We start from the raw sequence: 24,455 nt of genomic DNA on the forward strand, positions 1-24,455 counted from the left end.
ATTGGGGTGCAACACGAGGACTTCCCAGGAGGTCACCCATCCTAGTACTACTCTCGCCCATGCACACTTAACTTCGGAGTTCTGATGGGATCCGGTGCATTAGTGCTGGTATGATCGCACCCGTTTAATTCATGCTCGCTTAGATCTTTATGCACTATCTTGCTCCCCTCCATTAATTGTTTTAGACTTGAAAAAACTGTGTATGCAGCCTTCCTCCCTTGGTAACCGTGCACGAGCTCCTACGTGAGCAGAGTGTTTGCTTTTCAGATCTGCCGCACCCCCGGATAGATGCTATACTATCGCGGGGCCCACAATGCACGACGAATGCCAAAAGCCCGGTTTTTGCACGGTTCCCATTCAGTAATGACGATCGTGCCGCAAATGGTCCGAGTATCCGGCGCGTTGTTTGAGTTTGTCTCGCCGAAACGACAAATGGAATTTGCAAATACGATATCGAAATAAAATATTAATAAAATTGGGGTGCAACACAAGGACTTCCCAGGAGGTCACCCATCCTAATACTACTCTCGCCCAAGCACACTTAACTTCGGAGTTCTGATGGGATCCGGTGCATTAGTGCTGCTTTGATCGCACCCGTTTAATTCATGCTCGCTTAGATCTTTATGACCTATCTTGCTCCCTTCCATTAATTGTTTTAGATTTGAAAAAAATGTGTATGCAGCCTTCTTCCCTTGGTAACCGTGCACAAGCTCCTACGTGAGCGGAGTGTTTGCTTTTCAGATCTGCCGCACCTCCGGATAGATGCAATACTATCGCGGGGCCCACAATGCATGACGAATGCCGGAAGCCCGGTTCTTGCATCGTGGCCATTCAGTAATGACGATCGTGCCGCAAATGGTCCGAGTATCCGACGCATTGTTTCCAGTTGTCTCCCAGAAACAACAAATGGAATTTGCAAATACAAATCAAAATAAAATATTAATAAAATTGAGATGCAACACGAGGACTTCCCAGGAGGTCACCCATCCTAGTACTACTCTCGCCCAAGCACGCTTAACTTCGGAGTTCTGATGGGATGCGATGCATTTGTGCTGGTATGATCGCACCCGTTTAATTCATGCTCGCTTAGATCTTTATGCACTATCTTGCTCCCCTCCATTAATTGTTTTAGATTTGAAAAAACTGTGTATGCAGCCTTCCTCCCTTGGTAACCGTGCACAAGCTCGTACGTGAGCAGAGTGTTTGCATTTCAGATCTGCCACACCCCCGGATAGATGCAATACTATCGCGGGGCCCACAATGCACGACGAATGCCAAAAGCCCGGTTTTTGCACGGTTCCCATTCAGTAATGACAATCGTGCCGCAAATGGTCCGAGTATCCGGCACGTTGTTTGCGTTTGTCTCACCGAAACAAATGGAATTTGCAAATACGATATCGAAATAAAATATTAATAAAATTGGGGTGCAACACGAGGACTTCCCCAGAGGTCACCCATCCTAGTACTACTCTCGCCCAAGCACACTTAACTTCGGAGTTCTGATGGGATCCGGTGCATTTGTGCTGGTATGATCGCACCCGTTTAATTCATGCTCGCTTAGATCTTTATGAAATATCTTGCTCCCTTCCATTAATTGTTTTAGATTTGAAAAAAATGTGTATGCAGCCTTCCTCCCTTAGTAACCGTGCACAAGCTCCTACGTGAGCGGAGTGTTTGCTTTTCAGATCTGCCGCACCTCCGGATAGATGCAATACTATCGCGGGGCCCACAATGCACGACGAATGCCGAAAGCCCGGTTCTTGCATCGTTGCCATTCAGTAATGACGATCGTGCCGCAAATGGTCCGAGTATCCGACGCATTGTTTCCAGTTGTCTCCCAGAAACAACCAATGGAATTTGCAAATACAAATCAAAATAAAATATTAATAAAATTGGGGTGCAACACGTGGACTTCCCAGGAGGTCACCCATCCAAGTACTACTCTCGCCCAAGAACGCTTAACTTCGGAGTTCTGATGAGATCCGGTGCATTAGTGCTGGTATGATCGCATTCGTTTAATTCATGCTCGCTTAGATCTTTGTGCACTATCTTGCTCCCCTCCATTAATTGCTAACCGTGCACAAGCTCCTACGTGAGCAGAGTGTTTGCTTTTCAGATCTGCCGCACCCCCGGATAGATGCTATACTATCGCGGGGCCCACAATGCACGACGAATGCCAAAAGCCCGGTTTTTGCACGGTTCTCATTCAGTAATGACGATCGTGCCGCAAATGGTCCGAGTATCCGGCGCGTTGTTTGAGTTTGTCTCGCCGAAACGACAAATGGAATTTGCAAATACGATATCAAAATAAAATATTAATAAAATTGGGGTGCAACACGAGGACTTCCCCGGAGGTCACCCATCCTAGTACTACTCTCGCCCAAGCACACTTAACTTCGGAGTTCTGATGGGATCCGGTGCATTTCTGCTGGTATGATCGCACCCGTTTAATTCATGCTCGCTTAGATCTATATGAACTATCTTGCTCCCTTCCATTAATTGTTTTAGATTTGAAAAAAATGTGTATGCAGCCTTCCTCCCTTGGTAACCGTGCACAAGCTCCTACGTGAGCGGAGTGTTTGCTTTTCAGATCTGCCGCACCTCCGGATAGATGCAATACTATCGTGGGGCCCACAATGTATGACGAATGCCGAAAGCCCGGTTCTTGCATCGTGGCCATTCAGTAATGACGATCGTGCCGCAAATGGTCCGAGTATCCGACGCATTGTTTCCAGTATCTCCCAGAAACAACAAATGGAATTTGCAAATACAAATCAAAATAAAATATTAATAAAATTGGGGTGCAACACGAGGACTTCCCAGGAGGTCACCCATCCTAGTACTACTCTCGCCCAAGCACGCTTAACTTCGGAGTTCTGATGGGATCCGGTGCATTAGTGCTGGTATGATCGCACCCGTTTAATTCATGCTCGGTTAGATCTTTATGCACTATCTTGCTCCCCTCCATTAATTGTTTTAGACTTGAAAAAACTGTGTATGCAGCTTTCCTCCCTTGGTAACCGTGCACAAGCTCCTACGTGAGCAGAGTGTTTGCTTTTCAGATCTGCCGCACCCCCTGATAGATGCAATAATATCGCGGGGCCCACAATGCACGACGAATGCCAAAAGCCCGGTTTTTGCACGGTTCCCATTCAGTAATGACAATCGTGCCGCAAATGGTCTGAGTATCCGGCACGTTGTTTGCGTTTGTCTCGCCGAAACGACAAATGGAATTTGCAAATACGATATCGAAATAAAATATTAATAAAATTGGGGTGCAACACGAGGACTTCCCAGGAGGTCACCCATCCTAGTACTACTCTCGCCCAAGCACGCTTAACTTCGGAGTTCTGATGGGATCCTGTGCATTAGTGCTGGTACGATAGCACCCGTTTAATTCATGCTCGCTTAGATCTTTATGCACTATCTTGCTCCCCTCCATTAATAGTTTTAGATTTGAAAAAACTGTGTATGCAGCCTTCCTCCCTTGGTAACCGTGCACAAGCTCCTACGTGAGCAGAGTGTTTGCTTTTCAGATCTGCCGCACCCCCTGATAGATGCAATACTATCGCGGGGCCCACAATGCACGACGAATGCCAAAAGCCCGGTTTTTGCACGGTTCCCATTCAGTAATGACAATCGTGCCGCAAATGGTCCGAGTATCTGGCACGTTGTTTGCGTTTGTCTCGCCGAAACGACAAATGGAATTTGCAAATACGATATCAAAATAAAATATTAATAAAATTGGGGTGCAACACGAGGACTTCCCCGGAGGTCACCCATCCTAGTACTACTCTCGCCCAAGCACACTTAACTTCGGAGTTCTGATGGGATCCGGTGCATTTGTGCTGGTATGATCGCACCCGTTTATTTCATGCTCGCTTAGATCTTTATGAACTATCTTGCTCCCTTCCATTAATTGTTTTAGATTTGAAAAAAATGTGTATGCAGCCTTCCTCCCTTGGTAACCGTGCACAAGCTCCTACGTGAGCGGAGTGTTTGCTTTTCAGATCAGCCGCACCTCCGGATAGATGCAATACTATCGCGGGGCCCACAATGCACGACGAATGCCGAAAGCCCAGTTCTTGCATCGTTGCCATTCAGTAATGACAATCGTGCCGCAAATGGTCTGAGTATCCGACGCATTGTTTCCAGTTGTCTCCCAGAAACAACAAATGGAATTTGCAAATACAAATCAAAATAAAATATTAATAAAATTGGGGTGCAACACGAGGACTTCCCCGGAGGTCACCCATCCTAATACTACTCTCGCCCAAGCACGCTTAACTTCGGACTTCTGATGGGATCCGGTGCATTAGTGCTGGTATGATCGCACCCGTTTAATTCATGCTCGCTTAGATCTTTATGCACTATCTTGCTCCCCTCCATTAATTGTTTTAGACTTGAAAAAACTGTGTATGCAGCCTTCCTCCCTTGGTAACCGTGCACAAGCTCTTACGTGAGCAGAGTGTTTGCTTTTCAGATCTGCCGCACCCCCGGATAGATGCAATACAATCGCGGGGCCCACAATGCACGACGAATGCCAAAAGCCCGGTTTTTTCACGGTTCCCATTCAGTAATGACAATCGTGCCGCAAATGGTCCGAGTATCCGGCGCGTTGTTTGCGTTTGTCTCGCCGAAACGACAAATGGAATTTGCAAGTACGATATCGAAATAAAATATTAATAAAATTGGGGTGCAACACGAGGACTTCCCAGGAGGTCACCCATCCTAGTACTACTCTCGCCCATGCACACTTAACTTCGGAGTTCTGATGGGATCCGGTGCATTAGTGCTGGTATGATCGCACCCGTTTAATTCATGCTCGCTTAGATCTTTTTGCACTATCTTGCTCCCCTCCATTAATTGTTTTAGACTTGAAAAAACTGTGTATGCAGCCTTCCTCCCTTGGTAACCGTGCACGAGCTCCTACGTGAGCAGAGTGTTTGCTTTTCAGATCTGCCGCACCCCCGGATAGATGCTATACTATCGCGGGGCCCACAATGCACGACGAATGCCAAAAGCCCGGTTTTTGCACGGTTCCCATTCAGTAATGACGATCGTGCCGCAAATGGTCCGAGTATCCGGCGCGTTGTTTGAGTTTGTCTCGCCGAAACGACAAATGGAATTTGCAAATACGATATCGAAATAAAATATTAATAAAATTGGGGTGCAACACAAGGACTTCCCAGGAGGTCACCCATCCTAATACTACTCTCGCCCAAGCACACTTAACTTCGGAGTTCTGATGGGATCCGGTGCATTAGTGCTGCTTTGATCGCACCCGTTTAATTCATGCTCGCTTAGATCTTTATGACCTATCTTGCTCCCTTCCATTAATTGTTTTAGATTTGAAAAAAATGTGTATGCAGCCTTCTTCCCTTGGTAACCGTGCACAAGCTCCTACGTGAGCGGAGTGTTTGCTTTTCAGATCTGCCGCACCCCCGGATAGATGCTATACTATCGCGGGGCCCACAATGCACGACGAATGCCGAAAGCCCGGTTCTTGCATCGTTGCCATTCAGTAATGACGATCGTGCCGCAAATGGTCCGAGTATCCGACGCATTGTTTCCAGTTGTCTCCCAGAAACAACCAATGGAATTTGCAAATACAAATCAAAATAAAATATTAATAAAATTGGGGTGCAACACGTGGACTTCCCAGGAGGTCACCCATCCAAGTACTACTCTCGCCCAAGCACACTTAACTTCGGAGTTCTGATGGGATCCGGTGCATTAGTGCTGGTATGATCGCACCCGTTTAATTCATGCTCGCTTAGATCTTTATGACCTATCTTGCTCCCTTCCATTAATTGTTTTAGATTTGAAAAAAATGTGTATGCAGCCTTCTTCCCTTGGTAACCGTGCACAAGCTCCTACGTGAGCGGAGTGTTTGCTTTTCAGATCTGCCGCACCTCCGGATAGATGCAATACTATCGCGGGGCCCACAATGCATGACGAATGCCGGAAGCCCGGTTCTTGCATCGTGGCCATTCAGTAATGACGATCGTGCCGCAAATGGTCCGAGTATCCGACGCATTGTTTCCAGTTGTCTCCCAGAAACAACAAATGGAATTTGCAAATACAAATCAAAATAAAATATTAATAAAATTGAGATGCAACACGAGGACTTCCCAGGAGGTCACCCATCCTAGTACTACTCTCGCCCAAGCACGCTTAACTTCGGAGTTCTGATGGGATGCGATGCATTTGTGCTGGTATGATCGCACCCGTTTTATTCATGCTCGCTTAGATCTTTATGCACTATCTTGCTCCCCTCCATTAATTGTTTTAGATTTGAAAAAACTGTGTATGCAGCCTTCCTCCCTTGGTAACCGTGCACAAGCTCGTACGTGAGCAGAGTGTTTGCATTTCAGATCTGCCACACCCCCGGATAGATGCAATACTATCGCGGGGCCCACAATGCACGACGAATGCCAAAAGCCCGGTTTTTGCACGGTTCCCATTCAGTAATGACAATCGTGCCGCAAATGGTCCGAGTATCCGGCACGTTGTTTGCGTTTGTCTCACCGAAACAAATGGAATTTGCAAATACGATATCGAAATAAAATATTAATAAAATTGGGGTGCAACACGAGGACTTCCCCAGAGGTCACCCATCCTAGTACTACTCTCGCCCAAGCACACTTAACTTCGGAGTTCTGATGGGATCCGGTGCATTTGTGCTGGTATGATCGCACCCGTTTAATTCATGCTCGCTTAGATCTTTATGAAATATCTTGCTCCCTTCCATTAATTGTTTTAGATTTGAAAAAAATGTGTATGCAGCCTTCCTCCCTTAGTAACCGTGCACAAGCTCCTACGTGAGCGGAGTGTTTGCTTTTCAGATCTGCCGCACCTCCGGATAGATGCAATACTATCGCGGGGCCCACAATGCACGACGAATGCCGAAAGCCCGGTTCTTGCATCGTTGCCATTCAGTAATGACGATCGTGCCGCAAATGGTCCGAGTATCCGACGCATTGTTTCCAGTTGTCTCCCAGAAACAACCAATGGAATTTGCAAATACAAATCAAAATAAAATATTAATAAAATTGGGGTGCAACACGTGGACTTCCCAGGAGGTCACCCATCCAAGTACTACTCTCGCCCAAGAACGCTTAACTTCGGAGTTCTGATGAGATCCGGTGCATTAGTGCTGGTATGATCGCATCCGTTTAATTCATGCTCGCTTAGATCTTTGTGCACTATCTTGCTCCCCTCCATTAATTGCTAACCGTGCACAAGCTCCTACGTGAGCAGAGTGTTTGCTTTTCAGATCTGCCGCACCCCCGGATAGATGCTATACTATCGCGGGGCCCACAATGCACGACGAATGCCAAAAGCCCGGTTTTTGCACGGTTCTCATTCAGTAATGACGATCGTGCCGCAAATGGTCCGAGTATCCGGCGCGTTGTTTGAGTTTGTCTCGCCGAAACGACAAATGGAATTTGCAAATACGATATCAAAATAAAATATTAATAAAATTGGGGTGCAACACGAGGACTTCCCCGGAGGTCACCCATCCTAGTACTACTCTCGCCCAAGCACACTTAACTTCGGAGTTCTGATGGGATCCGGTGCATTTCTGCTGGTATGATCGCACCCGTTTAATTCATGCTCGCTTAGATCTATATGAACTATCTTGCTCCCTTCCATTAATTGTTTTAGATTTGAAAAAAATGTGTATGCAGCCTTCCTCCCTTGGTAACCGTGCACAAGCTCCTACGTGAGCGGAGTGTTTGCTTTTCAGATCTGCCGCACCTCCGGATAGATGCAATACTATCGTGGGGCCCACAATGTATGACGAATGCCGAAAGCCCGGTTCTTGCATCGTGGCCATTCAGTAATGACGATCGTGCCGCAAATGGTCCGAGTATCCGACGCATTGTTTCCAGTATCTCCCAGAAACAACAAATGGAATTTGCAAATACAAATCAAAATAAAATATTAATAAAATTGGGGTGCAACACGAGGACTTCCCAGGAGGTCACCCATCCTAGTACTACTCTCGCCCAAGCACGCTTAACTTCGGAGTTCTGATGGGATCCGGTGCATTAGTGCTGGTATGATCACACCCGTTTAATTCATGCTCGGTTAGATCTTTATGCACTATCTTGCTCCCCTCCATTAATTGTTTTAGACTTGAAAAAACTGTCTATGCAGCTTTCCTCCCTTGGTAACCGTGCACAAGCTCCTACGTGAGCAGAGTGTTTGCTTTTCAGATCTGCCGCACCCCCTGATAGATGCAATAATATCGCGGGGCCCACAATGCACGACGAATGCCAAAAGCCCGGTTTTTGCACGGTTCCCATTCAGTAATGACAATCGTGCCGCAAATGGTCTGAGTATCCGGCACGTTGTTTGCGTTTGTCTCGCCGAAACGACAAATGGAATTTGCAAATACGATATCGAAATAAAATATTAATAAAATTGGGGTGCAACACGAGGACTTCCCAGGAGGTCACCCATCCTAGTACTACTCTCGCCCAAGCACGCTTAACTTCGGAGATCTGATGGGATCCTGTGCATTAGTGCTGGTACGATAGCACCCGTTTAATTCATGCTCGCTTAGATCTTTATGCACTATCTTGCTCCCCTCCATTAATAGTTTTAGATTTGAAAAAACTGTGTATGCAGCCTTCCTCCCTTGGTAACCGTGCACAAGCTCCTACGTGAGCAGAGTGTTTGCTTTTCAGATCTGCCGCACCCCCTGATAGATGCAATACTATCGCGGGGCCCACAATGCACGACGAATGCCAAAAGCCCGGTTCTTGCACGGTTCCCATTCAGTAATGACAATCGTGCCGCAAATGGTCCGAGTATCTGGCACGTTGTTTGCGTTTGTCTCGCCGAAACGACAAATGGAATTTGCAAATACGATATCAAAATAAAATATTAATAAAATTGGGGTGCAACACGAGGACTTCCCCGGAGGTCACCCATCCTAGTACTACTCTCGCCCAAGCACACTTAACTTCGGAGTTCTGATGGGATCCGGTGCATTTGTGCTGGTATGATCGCACCCGTTTATTTCATGCTCGCTTAGATCTTTATGAACTATCTTGCTCCCTTCCATTAATTGTTTTAGATTTGAAAAAAATGTGTATGCAGCCTTCCTCCCTTGGTAACCGTGCACAAGCTCCTACGTGAGCGGAGTGTTTGCTTTTCAGATCAGCCGCACCTCCGGATAGATGCAATACTATCGCGGGGCCCACAATGCACGACGAATGCCGAAAGCCCAGTTCTTGCATCGTTGCCATTCAGTAATGACAATCGTGCCGCAAATGGTCTGAGTATCCGACGCATTGTTTCCAGTTGTCTCCCAGAAACAACAAATGGAATTTGCAAATACAAATCAAAATAAAATATTAATAAAATTGGGGTGCAACACGAGGACTTCCCCGGAGGTCACCCATCCTAATACTACTCTCGCCCAAGCACGCTTAACTTCGGACTTCTGATGGGATCCGGTGCATTAGTGCTGGTATGATCGCACCCGTTTAATTCATGCTCGCTTAGATCTTTATGCACTATCTTGCTCCCCTCCATTAATTGTTTTAGACTTGAAAAAACTGTGTATGCAGCCTTCCTCCCTTGGTAACCGTGCACAAGCTCTTACGTGAGCAGAGTGTTTGCTTTTCAGATCTGCCGCACCCCCGGATAGATGCAATACAATCGCGGGGCCCACAATGCACGACGAATGCCAAAAGCCCGGTTTTTTCACGGTTCCCATTCAGTAATGACAATCGTGCCGCAAATGGTCCGAGTATCCGGCGCGTTGTTTGCGTTTGTCTCGCCGAAACGACAAATGGAATTTGCAAGTACGATATCGAAATAAAATATTAATAAAATTGGGGTGCAACACGAGGACTTCCCAGGAGGTCACCCATCCTAGTACTACTCTCGCCCATGCACACTTAACTTCGGAGTTCTGATGGGATCCGGTGCATTAGTGCTGGTATGATCGCACCCGTTTAATTCATGCTCGCTTAGATCTTTATGCACTATCTTGCTCCCCTCCATTAATTGTTTTAGACTTGAAAAAACTGTGTATGCAGCCTTCCTCCCTTGGTAACCGTGCACGAGCTCCTACGTGAGCAGAGTGTTTGCTTTTCAGATCTGCCGCACCCCCGGATAGATGCTATACTATCGCGGGGCCCACAATGCACGACGAATGCCAAAAGCCCGGTTTTTGCACGGTTCCCATTCAGTAATGACGATCGTGCCGCAAATGGTCCGAGTATCCGGCGCGTTGTTTGCGTTTGTCTCGCCGAAACGACAAATGGAATTTGCAAGTACGATATCGAAATAAAATATTAATAAAATTGGGGTGCAACACGAGGACTTCCCAGGAGGTCACCCATCCTAGTACTACTCTCGCCCATACACACTTAACTTCGGAGTTCTGATGGGACTCGGTGCATTAGTGCTGGTATGATCGCACCCGTTTAATTCATGCTCGCTTAGATCTTTATGCACTATCTTGCTCCCCTCCATTAATTGTTTTAGACTTGAAAAAACTATGTATGCAGCCTTCCTCCCTTGGTAACCGTGCACAAGCTCCTACGTGAGCGGAGTGTTTGCTTTTCAGATCTGCCGCACCTCCGGATAGATGCAATACTATCGCGGGGCCCACAATGCACGACGAATGCCGAAAGCCCGGTTCTTGCATCGTTGCCATTCAGTAATGACGATCGTGCCGCAAATGGTCCGAGTATCCGACGCATTGTTTCCAGTTGTCTCCCAGAAACAACCAATGGAATTTGCAAATACAAATCAAAATAAAATATTAATAAAATTGGGGTGCAACACGTGGACTTCCCAGGAGGTCACCCATTCAAGTACTACTCTCGCCCAAGCACGCTTAACTTCGGAGTTCTGATGAGATCCGGTGCATTAGTGCTGGTATGATCGCATCCGTTTAATTCATGCTCGCTTAGATCTTTGTGCACTATCTTGCTCCCCTCCATTAATTGTTTTAGACTTGAAAAAACTGTGTATGCAGGCTTCCTCCCTTGCTAACCGTGCACAAGCTCCTACGTGAGCAGAGTGTTTGCTTTTTAGATCTGCCGCACCCCCGGATAGATGCTATACTATCGCGGGGCCCACAATGCACGACGAATGCCAAAAGCCCGGTTTTTGCACGGTTCCCATTCAGTAATGACGATCGTGCCGCAAATGGTCCGAGTATCCGGCGCGTTGTTTGAGTTTGTCTCGCCGAAACGACAAATGGAATTTGCAAATACGATATCAAAATAAAATATTAATAAAATTGGGGTGCAACACGAGGACTTCCCCGGAGGTCACCCATCCTAGTACTACTCTCGCCCAAGCACACTTAACTTCGGAGTTCTGATGGGATCCGGTGCATTTCTGCTGGTATGATCGCACCCGTTTAATTCATGCTCGCTTAGATCTATATGAACTATCTTGCTCCCTTCCATTAATTGTTTTAGATTTGAAAAAAATGTGTATGCAGCCTTCCTCCCTTGGTAACCGTGCACAAGCTCCTACGTGAGCAGAGTGTTTGCTTTTCAGATCTGCCGCACCTCTGGATAGATGCAATACTATCACGGGGCCCACAATGCATGACGAATGCCGAAAGCCCAGTTCTTGCATCGTTGCCATTCAGTAATGACGATCGTGCCGCAAATGGTCCGAGTATCCGACGCATTGTTTCCAGTTGTCTCCCAGAAACAACAAATGGAATTTGCAAATACAAATCAAAATTAATATTAATAAAATTGGGGTGCAACACGAGGACTTCCCAGGAGGTCACCCATCCTAGTACTACTCTCGCCCAAGCACGCTTAACTTTTGAGTTCTGATGGGATCCGGTGCATTAGTGCTGGTATGATCGCACCCGTTTAATTCATGCTCGCTTAGATCTTTATGCACTATCTTGCTCCCCTCCATTAATTGTTTTAGACTTGAATAAACTGTGTATGCAGCCTTCCTCCCTTGGTAACCGTGCACAAGCTCCTACGTGAGCAGAGTGTTTGCTTTTCAGATCTGCCGCACCCCCGGATAGATGCAATACAATCGCGGGGCCCACAATGCACGACGAATGCCAAAAGCCCGGTTTTTTCACGGTTCCCATTCAGTAATGACAATCGTGCCGCAAATGGTCCGAGTATCCGGCGCGTTGTTTGCGTTTGTCTCGCCGAAACGACAAATGGAATTTGCAAATACGATATCGAAATAAAATATTAATAAAATTGGAGTGCAACACGAGGACTTCCCAGGAGGTCACCCATCCTAGTACTACTCTCGCCCATGCACACTTAACTTCGGAGTTTTGATGGGATCCGGTGCATTAGTGCTGGTATGATCGCAGCCGTTTAATTCATGCTCGCTTAGATCTTTATGCACTATCTTGCTCCCCTCCATTAATTGTTTTAGACTTGAAAAAACTGTGTATGCAGCCTTCCTCCCTTGCTAACCGTGCACAAGCTCCTACGTGAGCAGAGTGTTTTGCTTTTCAGATCTGCCGCACCCCCGGATAGATGCAATACTATCGCGGGGCCCACAATGCACGACGAATGCCAAAAGCCTGGTTTTTGCACGGTTCCCATTCAGTAATGACGATCGTGCCGCAAATGGTCCGAGTATCCGGCGCATTGTTTGAGTTTGTCTCGCCGAAACGACAAATGTAATTTGCAAATACGATATCGAAATAAAATATTAATAAAATTGGGGTGCAACACAAGGACTTCCCAGGAGGTCACCCATCCTAATACTACTCTCGCCCAAGCACACTTAACTTCGGAGTTCTGATGGGATCCGGTGCATTAGTGCTGGTATGATCGCACCCGTTTAATTCATGTTCGCTTAGATCTTTATGAACTATCTTGCTCCCTTCCATTAATTGTTTTAGATTTGCAAAAAATGTGTATGCAGCCTTCTTCCCTTGGTAACCGTGCACAAGCTCCTATGTGAGCGGAGTGTTTGCTTTTCAGATCTGCCGCACCTCCGGATAGATGCAATACTATCGTGGGGCCCACAATGCATGACGAATGCCGAAAGCCCGGTTCTTGCATCGTGGCCATTCAGTAATGACGATCGTGCCGCAAATGGTCCGAGTATCCGACGCATTGTTTCCAGTATCTCCCAGAAACAACAAATGGAATTTGCAAATACAAATCAAAATAAAATATTAATAAAATTGGGGTGCAACACGAGGACTTCCCAGGAGGTCACCCATCCTAATACTACTCTCGCCCAAGCACGCTTAACTTCGGAGTTCTGATGGGATCCGGTGCATTAGTGCTGGTATGATCGCACCCGTTTAATTCATGCTCGCTTGGATCTTTATGCACTATCTTGCTCCCCTCCATTAATTGTTTTAGATTTGAAAAAACTGTGTATGCAGCCTTCCTCCCTTGGTAACCGTGCACAAACTCCTACGTGAGCGGAGTGTTTGCTTTTCAGATCTGCCGCACCCCCTGATAGATGCAATACTATCGCGGGGCCCACAATGCACGACGAATGCCAAAAGCCCAGTTTTTGCACGGTTCCCAATCAGTAATGACAATCGTGCCGCAAATGGTCCGAGTATCCGGCACGTTGTTTGCGTTTGTCTCACCGAAACGACAAATGGAATTTGCAAATACGATATCGAAATAAAATATTAATAAAATTGGGGTGCAACATGAGGACTTCCCCGGAGGTCACCCATCCTAGTACTACTCTCGCCCAAGCACACTTAACTTCGGAGTTCTGATGGGATCCGGTGCATTTGTGCTGGTATGATCGCACCCGTTTAATTCATGCTCGCTTAGATCTTTATGCACTATCTTGCTCCCCTCCATTAATTGTTTTAGATTTGAAAAAACTGTGTATGCAGCCTTCCTCCCTTGGTAACCGTGCACAAGCTCCTACGTGAGCGGAGTGTTTGCTTTTCAGATCTGCCGCACCCCCTGATAGATGCAATACTATCGCGGGGCCCACAATGCACGACGAATGCCAAAAGCCCAGTTTTTGCACGGTTCCCAATCAGTAATGACAATCGTGCCGCAAATGGTCCGAGTATCCGGCACGTTGTTTCCGTTTGTCTCACCGAAACGACAAATGGAATTTGCAAATACGATATCGAAATAAAATATTAATAAAATTGGGGTGCAACATGAGGACTTCCCCGGAGGTCACCCATCCTAGTACTACTCTCGCCCAAGCACACTTAACTTCGGAGTTCTGATGGGATCCGGTGCATTTGTGCTGGTATGATCGCACCCGTTTAATTCATGCTCGCTTAGATCTTTATGCACTATCTTGCTCCCCTCCATTAATTGTTTTAGATTTGAAAAAACTGTGTATGCAGCCTTCCTCCCTTGGTAACCGTGCACAAGCTCCTACGTGAGCGGAGTGTTTGCTTTTCAGATCTGCCGCACCCCCTGATAGATGCAATACTATCGCGGGGCCCACAATGCACGACGAATGCCAAAAGCCCGGTTTTTGCACGGTTCCCATTCAGTAATGACGATCGTGCCGCAAATGGTCCGAGTATCCGGCGCGTTGTTTGCGTTTGTCTCGCCGAAACGACAAATGGAATTTGCAAATACGATATCGAAATAAAATATTAATAAAATTGGGGTGCAACACGAGGACTTCCCAGGAGGTCACACATCCTAGTACTACTCCCGCCCATGCACACTTAACTTCGGAGTTCTGATCCGATGGGATCCGGTGCATTAGTGCTGGTATGATCGCACCCGTTTAATTCATGCTCGCTTAGATCTTTATGCACTATCTTGCTCCCCTCCAATAATTGTTTTAGACTTGAAAAAACTGTGTATGCAGCCTTCCTCCCTTGGTAACCGTGCACAAGCTCCTACGTGAGCAGAGTGTTTGCTTTTCAGATCTGCCGCACCCCCGGATAAATGCAATACTATCGCGGGGCCCACAATGCACGACGAATGCCAAAAGCCTGGTTTTTGCACGGTTCCCATTCACTAATGACGATCGTGCCACAAATGGTCCGAGTATCCGGCGCGTTGTTTGAGTTTGTCTCGCCGAAACGACAAATGTAATTTGCAAATACGATATCGAAATAAAATATTAATAAAATTGGGGTGCAACACAAGGACTTCCCAGGAGGTCACCCATCCTAATACTACTCTCGCCAAAGCACACTTAACTTCGGAGTTCTGATGGGATCCGGTGCATTAGTGCTGGTATGATCGCACCCGTTTAATTCTTGCTCGCTTAGATCTTTATGAACTATCTTGCTCCCTTCCATTAATTGTTTTAGATTTGAAAAAAATGTGTATGCAGCCTTCTTCCCTTGGTAACCGTGCACAAGCTCCTACGTGAGCGGAGTGTTTGCTTTTCAGATCTGCCGCACCTCCGGATAGATGCAATACTATCGTGGGGCCCACAATGTATGACGAATGCCGAAACCCGGTTCTTGCATCGTGGCCATTCAGTAATGACGATCGTGCCGCAAATGGTCCGAGTATCCGACGCATTGTTTCCAGTATCTCCCAGAAACAACAAATGGAATTTGCAAATACAAATCAAAATAAAATATTAATAAAATTGGGGTGCAACACGAGGACTTCCCAGGAGGTCACCCATCCTAGTACTACTCTCGCCCAAGCACGCTTAACTTCGGAGTTCTGATGGGATCCGGTGCATTAGTGCTGGTATGATCGCACCCGTTTAATTCATGCTCGGTTAGATCTTTATGCACTATCTTGCTCCCCTCCATTAATTGTTTTAGACTTGAAAATACTGTGTATGCAGCTTTCCTCCCTTGGTAACCGTGCACAAGCTCCTACGTGAGCAGAGTGTTTGCATTTCAGATCTGCCACACCCCCGGATAGATGCAATACTATCGCGGGGCCCACAATGCACGACGAATGCCAAAAGCCCGGTTTTTGCACGGTTCCCATTCAGTAATGACAATCGTGCCGCAAATGGTCCGAGTATCCGGCACGTTGTTTGCGTTTGTCTCACCGAAACAAATGGAATTTGCAAATACGATATCGAAATAAAATATTAATAAAATTGGGGTGCAACACGAGGACTTCCCCAGAGGTCACCCATCCTAGTACTACTCTCGCCCAAGCACACTTAACTTCGGAGTTCTGATGGGATCCGGTGCATTTGTGCTGGTATGATCGCACCCGTTTAATTCATGCTCGCTTAGATCTTTATGAAATATCTTGCTCCCTTCCATTAATTGTTTTAGATTTGAAAAAAATGTGAATGCAGCTTTCCTCCCTTAGTAACAGTGCACAAGCTCCTACGTGAGCGGAGTGTTTGCTTTTCAGATCTGCCGCACCCCCGGATAGATGCAATACTATCGCGGGGCCCACAATGCACGACGAATGCCAAAAGCCCGGTTTTTGCACGGTTCCCATTCAGTAATGACGATCGTGCCGCAAATGGTCCGAGTATCCGGCGCGTTGTTTGAGTTTGTCTCGCCGAAACGACAAATGGAATTTGCAAATACGATATCAAAATAAAATATTAATAAAATTGGGGTGCAACACGAGGACTTCCCCGGAGGTCACCCATCCTAGTACTACTCTCGCCCAAGCACACTTAACTTCGGAGTTCTGATGGGATCCGGTGCATTTCTGCTGGTATGATCGCACCCGTTTAATTCATGCTCGCTTAGATCTATATGAACTATCTTGCTCCCTTCCATTAATTGTTTTAGATTTGAAAAAAATGTGTATGCAGCCATCCTCCCTTGGTAACCGTGCACAAGCTCCTACGTGAGCAGAGTGTTTGCTTTTCAGATCTGCCGCACCTCTGGATAGATGCAATACTATCACGGGGCCCACAATGCATGACGAATGCCGAAAGCCCGGTTCTTGCATCGTTGCCATTCAGTAATGACGATCGTGCCGCAAATGGTCCGAGTATCCGACGCATTGTTTCCAGTTGTCTCCCAGAAACAACAAATGGAATTTGCAAAAACAAATCAAAATAAAATATTAATAAAATTGGGGTGCAACACGAGGACTTCCCAGGAGGTCACCCATCCTAGTACTACTCTCGCCCAAGCACGCTTAACTTTTGAGTTCTGATGGGATCCGGTGCATTAGTGCTGGTATGATCGCACCCGTTTAATTCATGCTCGCTTAGATCTTTATGCACTATCTTGCTCCCCTCCATTAATTGTTTTACACTTGAATAAACTGTGTATGCAGCCTTCCTCCCTTGGTAACCGTGCACAAGCTCCTACGTGAGCAGAGTGTTTGCTTTTCAGATCTGCCGCACCCCCGGATAGATGCAATACTATCGCGGGGCCCACAATGCACGACGAATGCCAAAAGCCCGGTTTTTTCACGGTTCCCATTCAGTAATGACAATCGTGCCGCAAATGGTCCGAGTATCCGGCGCGTTGTTTGCGTTTGTCTCGCCGAAACGACAAATGGAATTTGCAAATACGATATCGAAATAAAATATTAATAAAATTGGGGTGCAACACGAGGACTTCCCAGGAGGTCACCCATCCTAGTACTACTCTCGCCCATGCACACTTAACTTCGGAGTTTTGATGGGATCCGGTGCATTAGTGCTGGTATGATCGCAGCCGTTTAATTCATGCTCGCTTAGATCTTTATGCACTATCTTGCTCCCCTCCATTAATTGTTTTAGACTTGAAATAACTGTGTATGCAGCCTTCCTCCCTTGGTAACCGTGCACAAGCTCCTACGTGAGCAGAGTGTTTTGCTTTTCAGATCTGCCGCACCCCCGGATAGATGCAATACTATCGCGGGGCCCACAATGCACGACGAATGCCAAAAGCCTGGTTTTTGCACGGTTCCCATTCAGTAATGACGATCGTGCCGCAAATGGTCCGAGTATCCGGCGCGTTGTTTGAGTTTGTCTCGCCGAAACGACAAATGTAATTTGCAAATACGATATCGAAATAAAATATTAATAAAATTGGGGTGCAACACAAGGACTTCCCAGGAGGTCACCCATCCTAATACTACTCTCGCCCAAGCACACTTAACTTCGGAGTTCTGATGGGATCCGGTGCATTAGTGCTGGTATGATCGCACCCGTTTAATTCATGCTCGCTTAGATCTTTATGAACTATCTTGCTCCCTTCCATTAATTGTTTTAGATTTGCAAAAAATGTGTATGCAGCCTTCTTCCCTTGGTAACCGTGCACAAGCTCCTATGTGAGCGGAGTGTTTGCTTTTCAGATCTGCCGCACCTCCGGATAGATGCAATACTATCGTGGGGCCCACAATGCATGACGAATGCCGAAAGCCCGGTTCTTGCATCGTGGCCATTCAGTAATGACGATCGTGCCGCAAATGGTCCGAGTATCCGACGCATTGTTTCCAGTATCTCCCAGAAACAACAAATGGAATTTGCAAATACAAATCAAAATAAAATATTAATAAAATTGGGGTGCAACACGAGGACTTCCCAGGAGGTCACCCATCCTAGTACTACTCTCGCCCAAGCACGCTTAACTTCGGAGTTCTGATGGGATCCGGTGCATTAGTGCTGGTATGATCGCACCCATTTATTTCATGCTCGGTTAGATCTTTATGCACTATCTTGCTCCCCTCCATTAATTGTTTTAGACTTGAAAAAACTGTGTATGCAGCCTTCCTCCCTTGGTAACCGTGCACAAGCTCCTACGTGAGCAGAGTGTTTGCTTTTCAGATCTGCCGCACCCCCTGATAGATGCAATAATATCGCGGGGCCCACAATGCACGATGAATGCCAAAAGCCCGGTTTTTGCACGGTTCCCATTCAGTAATGACAATCGTGCCGCAAATGGTCTGAGTATCCGGCACGTTGTTTGCGTTTGTCTCGCTGAAACGACAAATGGAATTTGCAAATACGATATCGAAATAAAATATTAATAAAACTGGGGTGCAACACGAGGACTTCCCAGGAGGTCACCCATCCTAGTACTACTCTCGCCCAAGCACGCTTAACTTCGGAGTTCTGATGGGATCCTGTGCATTAGTGCTGGTATGATCGCACCCGTTTAATTCATGCTCGCTTGGATCTTTATGCACTATCTTGCTCCCCTCCATTAATTGTTTTAGATTTGAAAAAACTGTGTATGCAGCCTTCCTCCCTTGGTAACCGTGCACAAGCTCCTACGTGAGCGGAGTGTTTGCTTTTCAGATCTGCCGCACCCCCTGATAGATGCAATACTATCGCGGGGCCCACAATGCACGACGAATGCCAAAAGCCCAGTTTTTGCACGGTTCCCAATCAGTAATGACAATCGTGCCGCAAATGGTCCGAGTATCCGGCACGTTGTTTGCGTTTGTCTCACCGAAACGACAAATGGAATTTGCAAATACGATATCGAAATAAAATATTAATAAAATTGGGGTGCAACATGAGGACTTCCCCGGAGGTCACCCATCCTAGTACTACTCTCGCCCAAGCACACTTAACTTCGGAGTTCTCATGGGATCCGGTGCATTTGTGCTGGTATGATCGCACCCGTTTAATTCATGCTCGCTTAGATCTTTATGCACTATCTTGCTCCCCTCCATTAATTGTTTTAGATTTGAAAAAACTGTGTATGCAGCCTTCCTCCCTTGGTAACCGTGCACAAGCTCCTTCGTGAGCGGAGTGTTTGCTTTTCAGATCTGCCGCACCCCCTGATAGATGCAATACTATCGCGGGGCCCACAATGCACGACGAATGCCAAAAGCCCGGTTTTTGCACGGTTCCCATTCAGTAATGACGATCGTGCCGCAAATGGTCCGAGTATCCGGCGCGTTGTTTGCGTTTGTCTCGCCGAAACGACAAATGGAATTTGCAAATACGATATCGAAATAAAATATTAATAAAATTGGGGTGCAACACGAGGACTTCCCAGGAGGTCACACATCCTAGTACTACTCCCGCCCATGCACACTTAACTTCGGAGTTCTGATCCGATGGGATCCGGTGCATTAGTGCTGGTATGATCGCACCCGTTTAATTCATGCTCGCTTAGATCTTTATGCACTATCTTGCTCCCCTCCATTAATTGTTTTAGACTTGAAAAAACTGTGTATGCAGCCTTCCTCCCTTGGTAACCGTGCACAAGCTCCTACGTGAGCAGAGTGTTTGCTTTTCAGATCTGCCGCACCCCCGGATAAATGCAATACTATCGCGGGGCCCACAATGCACGACGAATGCCAAAAGCCTGGTTTTTGCACGGTTCCCATTCAGTAATGACGATCGTGCCACAAATGGTCCGAGTATCCGGCGCGTTGTTTGAGTTTGTCTCGCCGAAACGACAAATGTAATTTGCAAATACGATATCGAAATAAAATATTAATAAAATTGGGGTGCAACACAAGGACTTCCCAGGAGGTCACCCATCCTAATACTACTCTCGCCAAAGCACACTTAACTTCGGAGTTCTGATGGGATCCGGTGCATTAGTGCTGGTATGATCGCACCCGTTTAATTCTTGCTCGCTTAGATCTTTATGAACTATCTTGCTCCCTTCCATTAATTGTTTTAGATTTGAAAAAAATGTGTATGCAGCCTTCTTCTCTTGGTAACCGTGCACAAGCTCCTACGTGAGCGGAGTGTTTGCTTTTCAGATCTGCCGCAACTCCGGATAGATGCAATACTATCGTGGGGCCCACAATGTATGACGAATTCCGAAAGCCCGGTTCTTGCATCGTGGCCATTCAGTAATGACGATCGTGCCGCAAATGGTCCGAGTATCCGACGCATTGTTTCCAGTATCTCCCAGAAACAACAAATGGAATTTGCAAATACAAATCAAAATAAAATATTAATAAAATTGGGGTGCAAGACGAGGACTTCCCAGGAGGTCACCCATCCTAGTACTACTCTCGCCCAAGCACGCTTAACTTCGGAGTTCTGATGGGATCCGGTGCATTAGTGCTGGTATGATCGCACCCGTTTAATTCATGCTCGGTTAGATCTTTATGCACTATCTTGCTCCCCTCCATTAATTGTTTTAGACTTGAAAAAACTGTGTATGCAGCCTTCCTCCCTTGGTAACCGTGCACAAGCTCCTACGTGAGCAGAGTGTTTGCTTTTCAGATCTGCCGCACCCCCTGATAGATGCAATAATATCGCGGGGCCCACAATGCACGATGAATGCCAAAAGCCCGGTTTTTGCACGGTTCCCATTCAGTAATGACAATCGTGCCGCAAATGGTCTGAGTATCCGGCACGTTGTTTGCGTTTGTCTCGCTGAAACGACAAATGGAATTTGCAAATACGATATCGAAATAAAATATTAATAAAACTGGGGTGCAACACGAGGACTTCCCAGGAGGTCACCCATCCTAGTACTACTCTCGCCCAAGCACGCTTAACTTCGGAGTTCTGATGGGATCCTGTGCATTAGTGCTGGTATGATAGCACCCGTTTAATTCATGCTCGCTTAGATCTTTATGCACTATCTTGCTCCCCTCCATTAATTGTTTTAGATTTGAAAAAACTGTGTATGCAGCCTTCCTCCCTTGGTAACCGTGCACAAGCTCCTACGTGAGCGGAGTGTTTGCTTTTCAGATCTGCCGCACCCCCTGATAGATGCAATACTATCGCGGGGCCCACAATGCACGACGAATGCCAAAAGCCCAGTTTTTGCACGGTTCCCAATCAGTAATGACAATCGTGCCGCAAATGGTCCGAGTATCCGGCACGTTGTTTGCGTTTGTCTCACCGAAACGACAAATGGAATTTGCAAATACGATATCGAAATAAAATATTAATAAAATTGGGGTGCAACACGAGGACTTCCCAGGAGGTCACCCATCCTAGTACTACTCTCGCCCAAGCACACTTAACTTCGGAGTTCTCATGGGATCCGGTGCATTTGTGCTGGTATGATCGCACCCGTTTAATTCATGCTCGCTTAGATCTTTATGCACTATCTTGCTCCCCTCCATTAATTGTTTTAGACTTGAAAAAACTGTGTATGCAGCCTTCCTCCCTTGGTAACCGTGCACGAGCTCCTACGTGAGCAGAGTGTTTGCTTTTCAGATCTGCCGCACCCCCGGATAGATGCTATACTATCGCGGGGCCCACAATGCACGACGAATGCCAAAAGCCCGGTTTTTGCACGGTTCCCATTCAGTAATGACGATCGTGCCGCAAATGGTCCGAGTATCCGGCGCGTTGTTTGCGTTTGTCTCGCCGAAACGACAAATGGAATTTGCAAGTACGATATCGAAATAAAATATTAATAAAATTGGGGTGCAACACGAGGACTTCCCAGGAGGTCACCCATCCTAGTACTACTCTCGCCCATACACACTTAACTTCGGAGTTCTGATGGGACTCGGTGCATTAGTGCTGGTATGATCGCACCCGTTTAATTCATGCTCGCTTAGATCTTTATGCACTATCTTGCTCCCCTCCATTAATTGTTTTAGACTTGAAAAAACTATGTATGCAGCCTTCCTCCCTTGGTAACCGTGCACAAGCTCCTACGTGAGCGGAGTGTTTGCTTTTCAGATCTGCCGCACCTCCGGATAGATGCAATACTATCGCGGGGCCCACAATGCACGACGAATGCCGAAAGCCCGGTTCTTGCATCGTTGCCATTCAGTAATGACGATCGTGCCGCAAATGGTCCGAGTATCCGACGCATTGTTTCCAGTTGTCTCCCAGAAACAACCAATGGAATTTGCAAATACAAATCAAAATAAAATATTAATAAAATTGGGGTGCAACACGTGGACTTCCCAGGAGGTCACCCATTCAAGTACTACTCTCGCCCAAGCACGCTTAACTTCGGAGTTCTGATGAGATCCGGTGCATTAGTGCTGGTATGATCGCATCCGTTTAATTCATGCTCGCTTAGATCTTTGTGCACTATCTTGCTCCCCTCCATTAATTGTTTTAGACTTGAAAAAACTGTGTATGCAGGCTTCCTCCCTTGCTAACCGTGCACAAGCTCCTACGTGAGCAGAGTGTTTGCTTTTTAGATCTGCCGCACCCCCGGATAGATGCTATACTATCGCGGGGCCCACAATGCACGACGAATGCCAAAAGCCCGGTTTTTGCACGGTTCCCATTCAGTAATGACGATCGTGCCGCAAATGGTCCGAGTATCCGGCGCGTTGTTTGAGTTTGTCTCGCCGAAACGACAAATGGAATTTGCAAATACGATATCAAAATAAAATATTAATAAAATTGGGGTGCAACACGAGGACTTCCCCGGAGGTCACCCATCCTAGTACTACTCTCGCCCAAGCACACTTAACTTCGGAGTTCTGATGGGATCCGGTGCATTTCTGCTGGTATGATCGCACCCGTTTAATTCATGCTCGCTTAGATCTATATGAACTATCTTGCTCCCTTCCATTAATTGTTTTAGATTTGAAAAAAATGTGTATGCAGCCTTCCTCCCTTGGTAACCGTGCACAAGCTCCTACGTGAGCAGAGTGTTTGCTTTTCAGATCTGCCGCACCTCTGGATAGATGCAATACTATCACGGGGCCCACAATGCATGACGAATGCCGAAAGCCCAGTTCTTGCATCGTTGCCATTCAGTAATGACGATCGTGCCGCAAATGGTCCGAGTATCCGACGCATTGTTTCCAGTTGTCTCCCAGAAACAACAAATGGAATTTGCAAATACAAATCAAAATTAATATTAATAAAATTGGGGTGCAACACGAGGACTTCCCAGGAGGTCACCCATCCTAGTACTACTCTCGCCCAAGCACGCTTAACTTTTGAGTTCTGATGGGATCCGGTGCATTAGTGCTGGTATGATCGCACCCGTTTAATTCATGCTCGCTTAGATCTTTATGCACTATCTTGCTCCCCTCCATTAATTGTTTTAGACTTGAATAAACTGTGTATGCAGCCTTCCTCCCTTGGTAACCGTGCACAAGCTCCTACGTGAGCAGAGTGTTTGCTTTTCAGATCTGCCGCACCCCCGGATAGATGCAATACAATCGCGGGGCCCACAATGCACGACGAATGCCAAAAGCCCGGTTTTTTCACGGTTCCCATTCAGTAATGACAATCGTGCCGCAAATGGTCCGAGTATCCGGCGCGTTGTTTGCGTTTGTCTCGCCGAAACGACAAATGGAATTTGCAAATACGATATCGAAATAAAATATTAATAAAATTGGAGTGCAACACGAGGACTTCCCAGGAGGTCACCCATCCTAGTACTACTCTCGCCCATGCACACTTAACTTCGGAGTTTTGATGGGATCCGGTGCATTAGTGCTGGTATGATCGCAGCCGTTTAATTCATGCTCGCTTAGATCTTTATGCACTATCTTGCTCCCCTCCATTAATTGTTTTAGACTTGAAAAAACTGTGTATGCAGCCTTCCTCCCTTGCTAACCGTGCACAAGCTCCTACGTGAGCAGAGTGTTTTGCTTTTCAGATCTGCCGCACCCCCGGATAGATGCAATACTATCGCGGGGCCCACAATGCACGACGAATGCCAAAAGCCTGGTTTTTGCACGGTTCCCATTCAGTAATGACGATCGTGCCGCAAATGGTCC

At 46.6% G+C, this 24,455-nt stretch overlaps 48 non-coding genes and 4 pseudogenes across 48 annotated transcripts; all 52 read right to left on the reverse strand.

The window, feature by feature from the left end:
* Nucleotides 1–3: 3 nt before the first annotated feature.
* On the reverse strand, nucleotides 4–122 carry LOC148794823 (5S ribosomal RNA). Its single transcript, XR_016071561.1, has one exon. It is a non-coding gene; the product is annotated as a 5S ribosomal RNA (ribosomal RNA).
* A 355-nt stretch (nucleotides 123–477) lies between these two features.
* On the reverse strand, nucleotides 478–596 carry LOC148794824 (5S ribosomal RNA). Its single transcript, XR_016070558.1, has one exon. It is a non-coding gene; the product is annotated as a 5S ribosomal RNA (ribosomal RNA).
* Nucleotides 597–950: 354 nt separating this feature from the next.
* LOC148794825 (5S ribosomal RNA) lies at nucleotides 951–1,069 on the reverse strand (annotated as a pseudogene).
* A 352-nt stretch (nucleotides 1,070–1,421) lies between these two features.
* LOC148794826 (5S ribosomal RNA) lies at nucleotides 1,422–1,540 on the reverse strand. The gene has a single exon (XR_016071225.1). It is a non-coding gene; the product is annotated as a 5S ribosomal RNA (ribosomal RNA).
* Nucleotides 1,541–1,894: 354 nt separating this feature from the next.
* Nucleotides 1,895–2,013, reverse strand: LOC148794827 (5S ribosomal RNA). Its single transcript, XR_016069471.1, has one exon. It is a non-coding gene; the product is annotated as a 5S ribosomal RNA (ribosomal RNA).
* Nucleotides 2,014–2,326: 313 nt separating this feature from the next.
* On the reverse strand, nucleotides 2,327–2,445 carry LOC148794828 (5S ribosomal RNA). Its single transcript, XR_016072967.1, has one exon. It is a non-coding gene; the product is annotated as a 5S ribosomal RNA (ribosomal RNA).
* Nucleotides 2,446–2,798: 353 nt separating this feature from the next.
* LOC148794829 (5S ribosomal RNA) lies at nucleotides 2,799–2,917 on the reverse strand. Its single transcript, XR_016071454.1, has one exon. It is a non-coding gene; the product is annotated as a 5S ribosomal RNA (ribosomal RNA).
* A 355-nt stretch (nucleotides 2,918–3,272) lies between these two features.
* Nucleotides 3,273–3,391, reverse strand: LOC148794830 (5S ribosomal RNA). Its single transcript, XR_016070035.1, has one exon. It is a non-coding gene; the product is annotated as a 5S ribosomal RNA (ribosomal RNA).
* A 355-nt stretch (nucleotides 3,392–3,746) lies between these two features.
* Nucleotides 3,747–3,865, reverse strand: LOC148794831 (5S ribosomal RNA). Its single transcript, XR_016070928.1, has one exon. It is a non-coding gene; the product is annotated as a 5S ribosomal RNA (ribosomal RNA).
* A 354-nt stretch (nucleotides 3,866–4,219) lies between these two features.
* On the reverse strand, nucleotides 4,220–4,338 carry LOC148794832 (5S ribosomal RNA). The gene has a single exon (XR_016069383.1). It is a non-coding gene; the product is annotated as a 5S ribosomal RNA (ribosomal RNA).
* A 355-nt stretch (nucleotides 4,339–4,693) lies between these two features.
* On the reverse strand, nucleotides 4,694–4,812 carry LOC148794833 (5S ribosomal RNA). Its single transcript, XR_016071562.1, has one exon. It is a non-coding gene; the product is annotated as a 5S ribosomal RNA (ribosomal RNA).
* A 355-nt stretch (nucleotides 4,813–5,167) lies between these two features.
* LOC148794834 (5S ribosomal RNA) lies at nucleotides 5,168–5,286 on the reverse strand. The gene has a single exon (XR_016070559.1). It is a non-coding gene; the product is annotated as a 5S ribosomal RNA (ribosomal RNA).
* Nucleotides 5,287–5,640: 354 nt separating this feature from the next.
* On the reverse strand, nucleotides 5,641–5,759 carry LOC148794835 (5S ribosomal RNA). Its single transcript, XR_016070163.1, has one exon. It is a non-coding gene; the product is annotated as a 5S ribosomal RNA (ribosomal RNA).
* Nucleotides 5,760–6,113: 354 nt separating this feature from the next.
* Nucleotides 6,114–6,232, reverse strand: LOC148794836 (5S ribosomal RNA; annotated as a pseudogene).
* A 352-nt stretch (nucleotides 6,233–6,584) lies between these two features.
* Nucleotides 6,585–6,703, reverse strand: LOC148794837 (5S ribosomal RNA). The gene has a single exon (XR_016071226.1). It is a non-coding gene; the product is annotated as a 5S ribosomal RNA (ribosomal RNA).
* Nucleotides 6,704–7,057: 354 nt separating this feature from the next.
* Nucleotides 7,058–7,176, reverse strand: LOC148794838 (5S ribosomal RNA). Its single transcript, XR_016075122.1, has one exon. It is a non-coding gene; the product is annotated as a 5S ribosomal RNA (ribosomal RNA).
* Nucleotides 7,177–7,489: 313 nt separating this feature from the next.
* LOC148794839 (5S ribosomal RNA) lies at nucleotides 7,490–7,608 on the reverse strand. Its single transcript, XR_016072968.1, has one exon. It is a non-coding gene; the product is annotated as a 5S ribosomal RNA (ribosomal RNA).
* A 353-nt stretch (nucleotides 7,609–7,961) lies between these two features.
* On the reverse strand, nucleotides 7,962–8,080 carry LOC148794840 (5S ribosomal RNA). Its single transcript, XR_016070485.1, has one exon. It is a non-coding gene; the product is annotated as a 5S ribosomal RNA (ribosomal RNA).
* Nucleotides 8,081–8,435: 355 nt separating this feature from the next.
* Nucleotides 8,436–8,554, reverse strand: LOC148794841 (5S ribosomal RNA). Its single transcript, XR_016070397.1, has one exon. It is a non-coding gene; the product is annotated as a 5S ribosomal RNA (ribosomal RNA).
* A 355-nt stretch (nucleotides 8,555–8,909) lies between these two features.
* LOC148794842 (5S ribosomal RNA) lies at nucleotides 8,910–9,028 on the reverse strand. The gene has a single exon (XR_016070929.1). It is a non-coding gene; the product is annotated as a 5S ribosomal RNA (ribosomal RNA).
* Nucleotides 9,029–9,382: 354 nt separating this feature from the next.
* On the reverse strand, nucleotides 9,383–9,501 carry LOC148794843 (5S ribosomal RNA). The gene has a single exon (XR_016069384.1). It is a non-coding gene; the product is annotated as a 5S ribosomal RNA (ribosomal RNA).
* Nucleotides 9,502–9,856: 355 nt separating this feature from the next.
* Nucleotides 9,857–9,975, reverse strand: LOC148794844 (5S ribosomal RNA). The gene has a single exon (XR_016071563.1). It is a non-coding gene; the product is annotated as a 5S ribosomal RNA (ribosomal RNA).
* A 355-nt stretch (nucleotides 9,976–10,330) lies between these two features.
* Nucleotides 10,331–10,449, reverse strand: LOC148794845 (5S ribosomal RNA). Its single transcript, XR_016070481.1, has one exon. It is a non-coding gene; the product is annotated as a 5S ribosomal RNA (ribosomal RNA).
* Nucleotides 10,450–10,803: 354 nt separating this feature from the next.
* LOC148794846 (5S ribosomal RNA) lies at nucleotides 10,804–10,922 on the reverse strand. Its single transcript, XR_016073032.1, has one exon. It is a non-coding gene; the product is annotated as a 5S ribosomal RNA (ribosomal RNA).
* Nucleotides 10,923–11,277: 355 nt separating this feature from the next.
* Nucleotides 11,278–11,396, reverse strand: LOC148794847 (5S ribosomal RNA). Its single transcript, XR_016072969.1, has one exon. It is a non-coding gene; the product is annotated as a 5S ribosomal RNA (ribosomal RNA).
* Nucleotides 11,397–11,749: 353 nt separating this feature from the next.
* On the reverse strand, nucleotides 11,750–11,868 carry LOC148794848 (5S ribosomal RNA). Its single transcript, XR_016075182.1, has one exon. It is a non-coding gene; the product is annotated as a 5S ribosomal RNA (ribosomal RNA).
* A 355-nt stretch (nucleotides 11,869–12,223) lies between these two features.
* LOC148794849 (5S ribosomal RNA) lies at nucleotides 12,224–12,342 on the reverse strand. Its single transcript, XR_016070447.1, has one exon. It is a non-coding gene; the product is annotated as a 5S ribosomal RNA (ribosomal RNA).
* A 356-nt stretch (nucleotides 12,343–12,698) lies between these two features.
* On the reverse strand, nucleotides 12,699–12,817 carry LOC148794850 (5S ribosomal RNA). Its single transcript, XR_016073379.1, has one exon. It is a non-coding gene; the product is annotated as a 5S ribosomal RNA (ribosomal RNA).
* Nucleotides 12,818–13,170: 353 nt separating this feature from the next.
* Nucleotides 13,171–13,289, reverse strand: LOC148794851 (5S ribosomal RNA). The gene has a single exon (XR_016071468.1). It is a non-coding gene; the product is annotated as a 5S ribosomal RNA (ribosomal RNA).
* Nucleotides 13,290–13,644: 355 nt separating this feature from the next.
* On the reverse strand, nucleotides 13,645–13,763 carry LOC148794852 (5S ribosomal RNA). Its single transcript, XR_016073679.1, has one exon. It is a non-coding gene; the product is annotated as a 5S ribosomal RNA (ribosomal RNA).
* A 355-nt stretch (nucleotides 13,764–14,118) lies between these two features.
* On the reverse strand, nucleotides 14,119–14,237 carry LOC148794853 (5S ribosomal RNA). Its single transcript, XR_016073680.1, has one exon. It is a non-coding gene; the product is annotated as a 5S ribosomal RNA (ribosomal RNA).
* Nucleotides 14,238–14,592: 355 nt separating this feature from the next.
* On the reverse strand, nucleotides 14,593–14,716 carry LOC148794854 (5S ribosomal RNA; annotated as a pseudogene).
* Nucleotides 14,717–15,071: 355 nt separating this feature from the next.
* LOC148794855 (5S ribosomal RNA) lies at nucleotides 15,072–15,190 on the reverse strand. The gene has a single exon (XR_016069786.1). It is a non-coding gene; the product is annotated as a 5S ribosomal RNA (ribosomal RNA).
* A 352-nt stretch (nucleotides 15,191–15,542) lies between these two features.
* Nucleotides 15,543–15,661, reverse strand: LOC148794856 (5S ribosomal RNA). The gene has a single exon (XR_016071465.1). It is a non-coding gene; the product is annotated as a 5S ribosomal RNA (ribosomal RNA).
* A 352-nt stretch (nucleotides 15,662–16,013) lies between these two features.
* Nucleotides 16,014–16,132, reverse strand: LOC148794857 (5S ribosomal RNA). The gene has a single exon (XR_016071227.1). It is a non-coding gene; the product is annotated as a 5S ribosomal RNA (ribosomal RNA).
* A 355-nt stretch (nucleotides 16,133–16,487) lies between these two features.
* LOC148794858 (5S ribosomal RNA) lies at nucleotides 16,488–16,606 on the reverse strand. Its single transcript, XR_016072970.1, has one exon. It is a non-coding gene; the product is annotated as a 5S ribosomal RNA (ribosomal RNA).
* A 354-nt stretch (nucleotides 16,607–16,960) lies between these two features.
* LOC148794859 (5S ribosomal RNA) lies at nucleotides 16,961–17,079 on the reverse strand. Its single transcript, XR_016075184.1, has one exon. It is a non-coding gene; the product is annotated as a 5S ribosomal RNA (ribosomal RNA).
* A 355-nt stretch (nucleotides 17,080–17,434) lies between these two features.
* LOC148794860 (5S ribosomal RNA) lies at nucleotides 17,435–17,553 on the reverse strand. Its single transcript, XR_016070107.1, has one exon. It is a non-coding gene; the product is annotated as a 5S ribosomal RNA (ribosomal RNA).
* Nucleotides 17,554–17,909: 356 nt separating this feature from the next.
* On the reverse strand, nucleotides 17,910–18,028 carry LOC148794861 (5S ribosomal RNA). Its single transcript, XR_016073381.1, has one exon. It is a non-coding gene; the product is annotated as a 5S ribosomal RNA (ribosomal RNA).
* Nucleotides 18,029–18,381: 353 nt separating this feature from the next.
* LOC148794862 (5S ribosomal RNA) lies at nucleotides 18,382–18,500 on the reverse strand. Its single transcript, XR_016071476.1, has one exon. It is a non-coding gene; the product is annotated as a 5S ribosomal RNA (ribosomal RNA).
* Nucleotides 18,501–18,855: 355 nt separating this feature from the next.
* LOC148794863 (5S ribosomal RNA) lies at nucleotides 18,856–18,974 on the reverse strand. The gene has a single exon (XR_016072708.1). It is a non-coding gene; the product is annotated as a 5S ribosomal RNA (ribosomal RNA).
* Nucleotides 18,975–19,329: 355 nt separating this feature from the next.
* LOC148794864 (5S ribosomal RNA) lies at nucleotides 19,330–19,448 on the reverse strand. The gene has a single exon (XR_016075515.1). It is a non-coding gene; the product is annotated as a 5S ribosomal RNA (ribosomal RNA).
* A 355-nt stretch (nucleotides 19,449–19,803) lies between these two features.
* On the reverse strand, nucleotides 19,804–19,927 carry LOC148794865 (5S ribosomal RNA; annotated as a pseudogene).
* Nucleotides 19,928–20,282: 355 nt separating this feature from the next.
* LOC148794866 (5S ribosomal RNA) lies at nucleotides 20,283–20,401 on the reverse strand. Its single transcript, XR_016069787.1, has one exon. It is a non-coding gene; the product is annotated as a 5S ribosomal RNA (ribosomal RNA).
* Nucleotides 20,402–20,754: 353 nt separating this feature from the next.
* On the reverse strand, nucleotides 20,755–20,873 carry LOC148794867 (5S ribosomal RNA). Its single transcript, XR_016071699.1, has one exon. It is a non-coding gene; the product is annotated as a 5S ribosomal RNA (ribosomal RNA).
* Nucleotides 20,874–21,228: 355 nt separating this feature from the next.
* Nucleotides 21,229–21,347, reverse strand: LOC148794868 (5S ribosomal RNA). Its single transcript, XR_016075308.1, has one exon. It is a non-coding gene; the product is annotated as a 5S ribosomal RNA (ribosomal RNA).
* Nucleotides 21,348–21,702: 355 nt separating this feature from the next.
* On the reverse strand, nucleotides 21,703–21,821 carry LOC148794869 (5S ribosomal RNA). Its single transcript, XR_016070801.1, has one exon. It is a non-coding gene; the product is annotated as a 5S ribosomal RNA (ribosomal RNA).
* A 355-nt stretch (nucleotides 21,822–22,176) lies between these two features.
* On the reverse strand, nucleotides 22,177–22,295 carry LOC148794870 (5S ribosomal RNA). Its single transcript, XR_016070482.1, has one exon. It is a non-coding gene; the product is annotated as a 5S ribosomal RNA (ribosomal RNA).
* A 354-nt stretch (nucleotides 22,296–22,649) lies between these two features.
* On the reverse strand, nucleotides 22,650–22,768 carry LOC148794871 (5S ribosomal RNA). Its single transcript, XR_016073033.1, has one exon. It is a non-coding gene; the product is annotated as a 5S ribosomal RNA (ribosomal RNA).
* A 355-nt stretch (nucleotides 22,769–23,123) lies between these two features.
* Nucleotides 23,124–23,242, reverse strand: LOC148794872 (5S ribosomal RNA). The gene has a single exon (XR_016072971.1). It is a non-coding gene; the product is annotated as a 5S ribosomal RNA (ribosomal RNA).
* Nucleotides 23,243–23,595: 353 nt separating this feature from the next.
* Nucleotides 23,596–23,714, reverse strand: LOC148794873 (5S ribosomal RNA). The gene has a single exon (XR_016075185.1). It is a non-coding gene; the product is annotated as a 5S ribosomal RNA (ribosomal RNA).
* A 355-nt stretch (nucleotides 23,715–24,069) lies between these two features.
* LOC148794874 (5S ribosomal RNA) lies at nucleotides 24,070–24,188 on the reverse strand. Its single transcript, XR_016070448.1, has one exon. It is a non-coding gene; the product is annotated as a 5S ribosomal RNA (ribosomal RNA).
* Between the last annotated feature and the right edge of the window lie 267 nt (nucleotides 24,189–24,455).

Source organism: Nelumbo nucifera, chromosome 4 (genome assembly GCF_055504915.1).
Source record: "Nelumbo nucifera cultivar China Antique chromosome 4, China Antique-T2T, whole genome shotgun sequence".
Classification (NCBI taxonomy): Eukaryota; Viridiplantae; Streptophyta; class Magnoliopsida; order Proteales; family Nelumbonaceae; genus Nelumbo; species Nelumbo nucifera.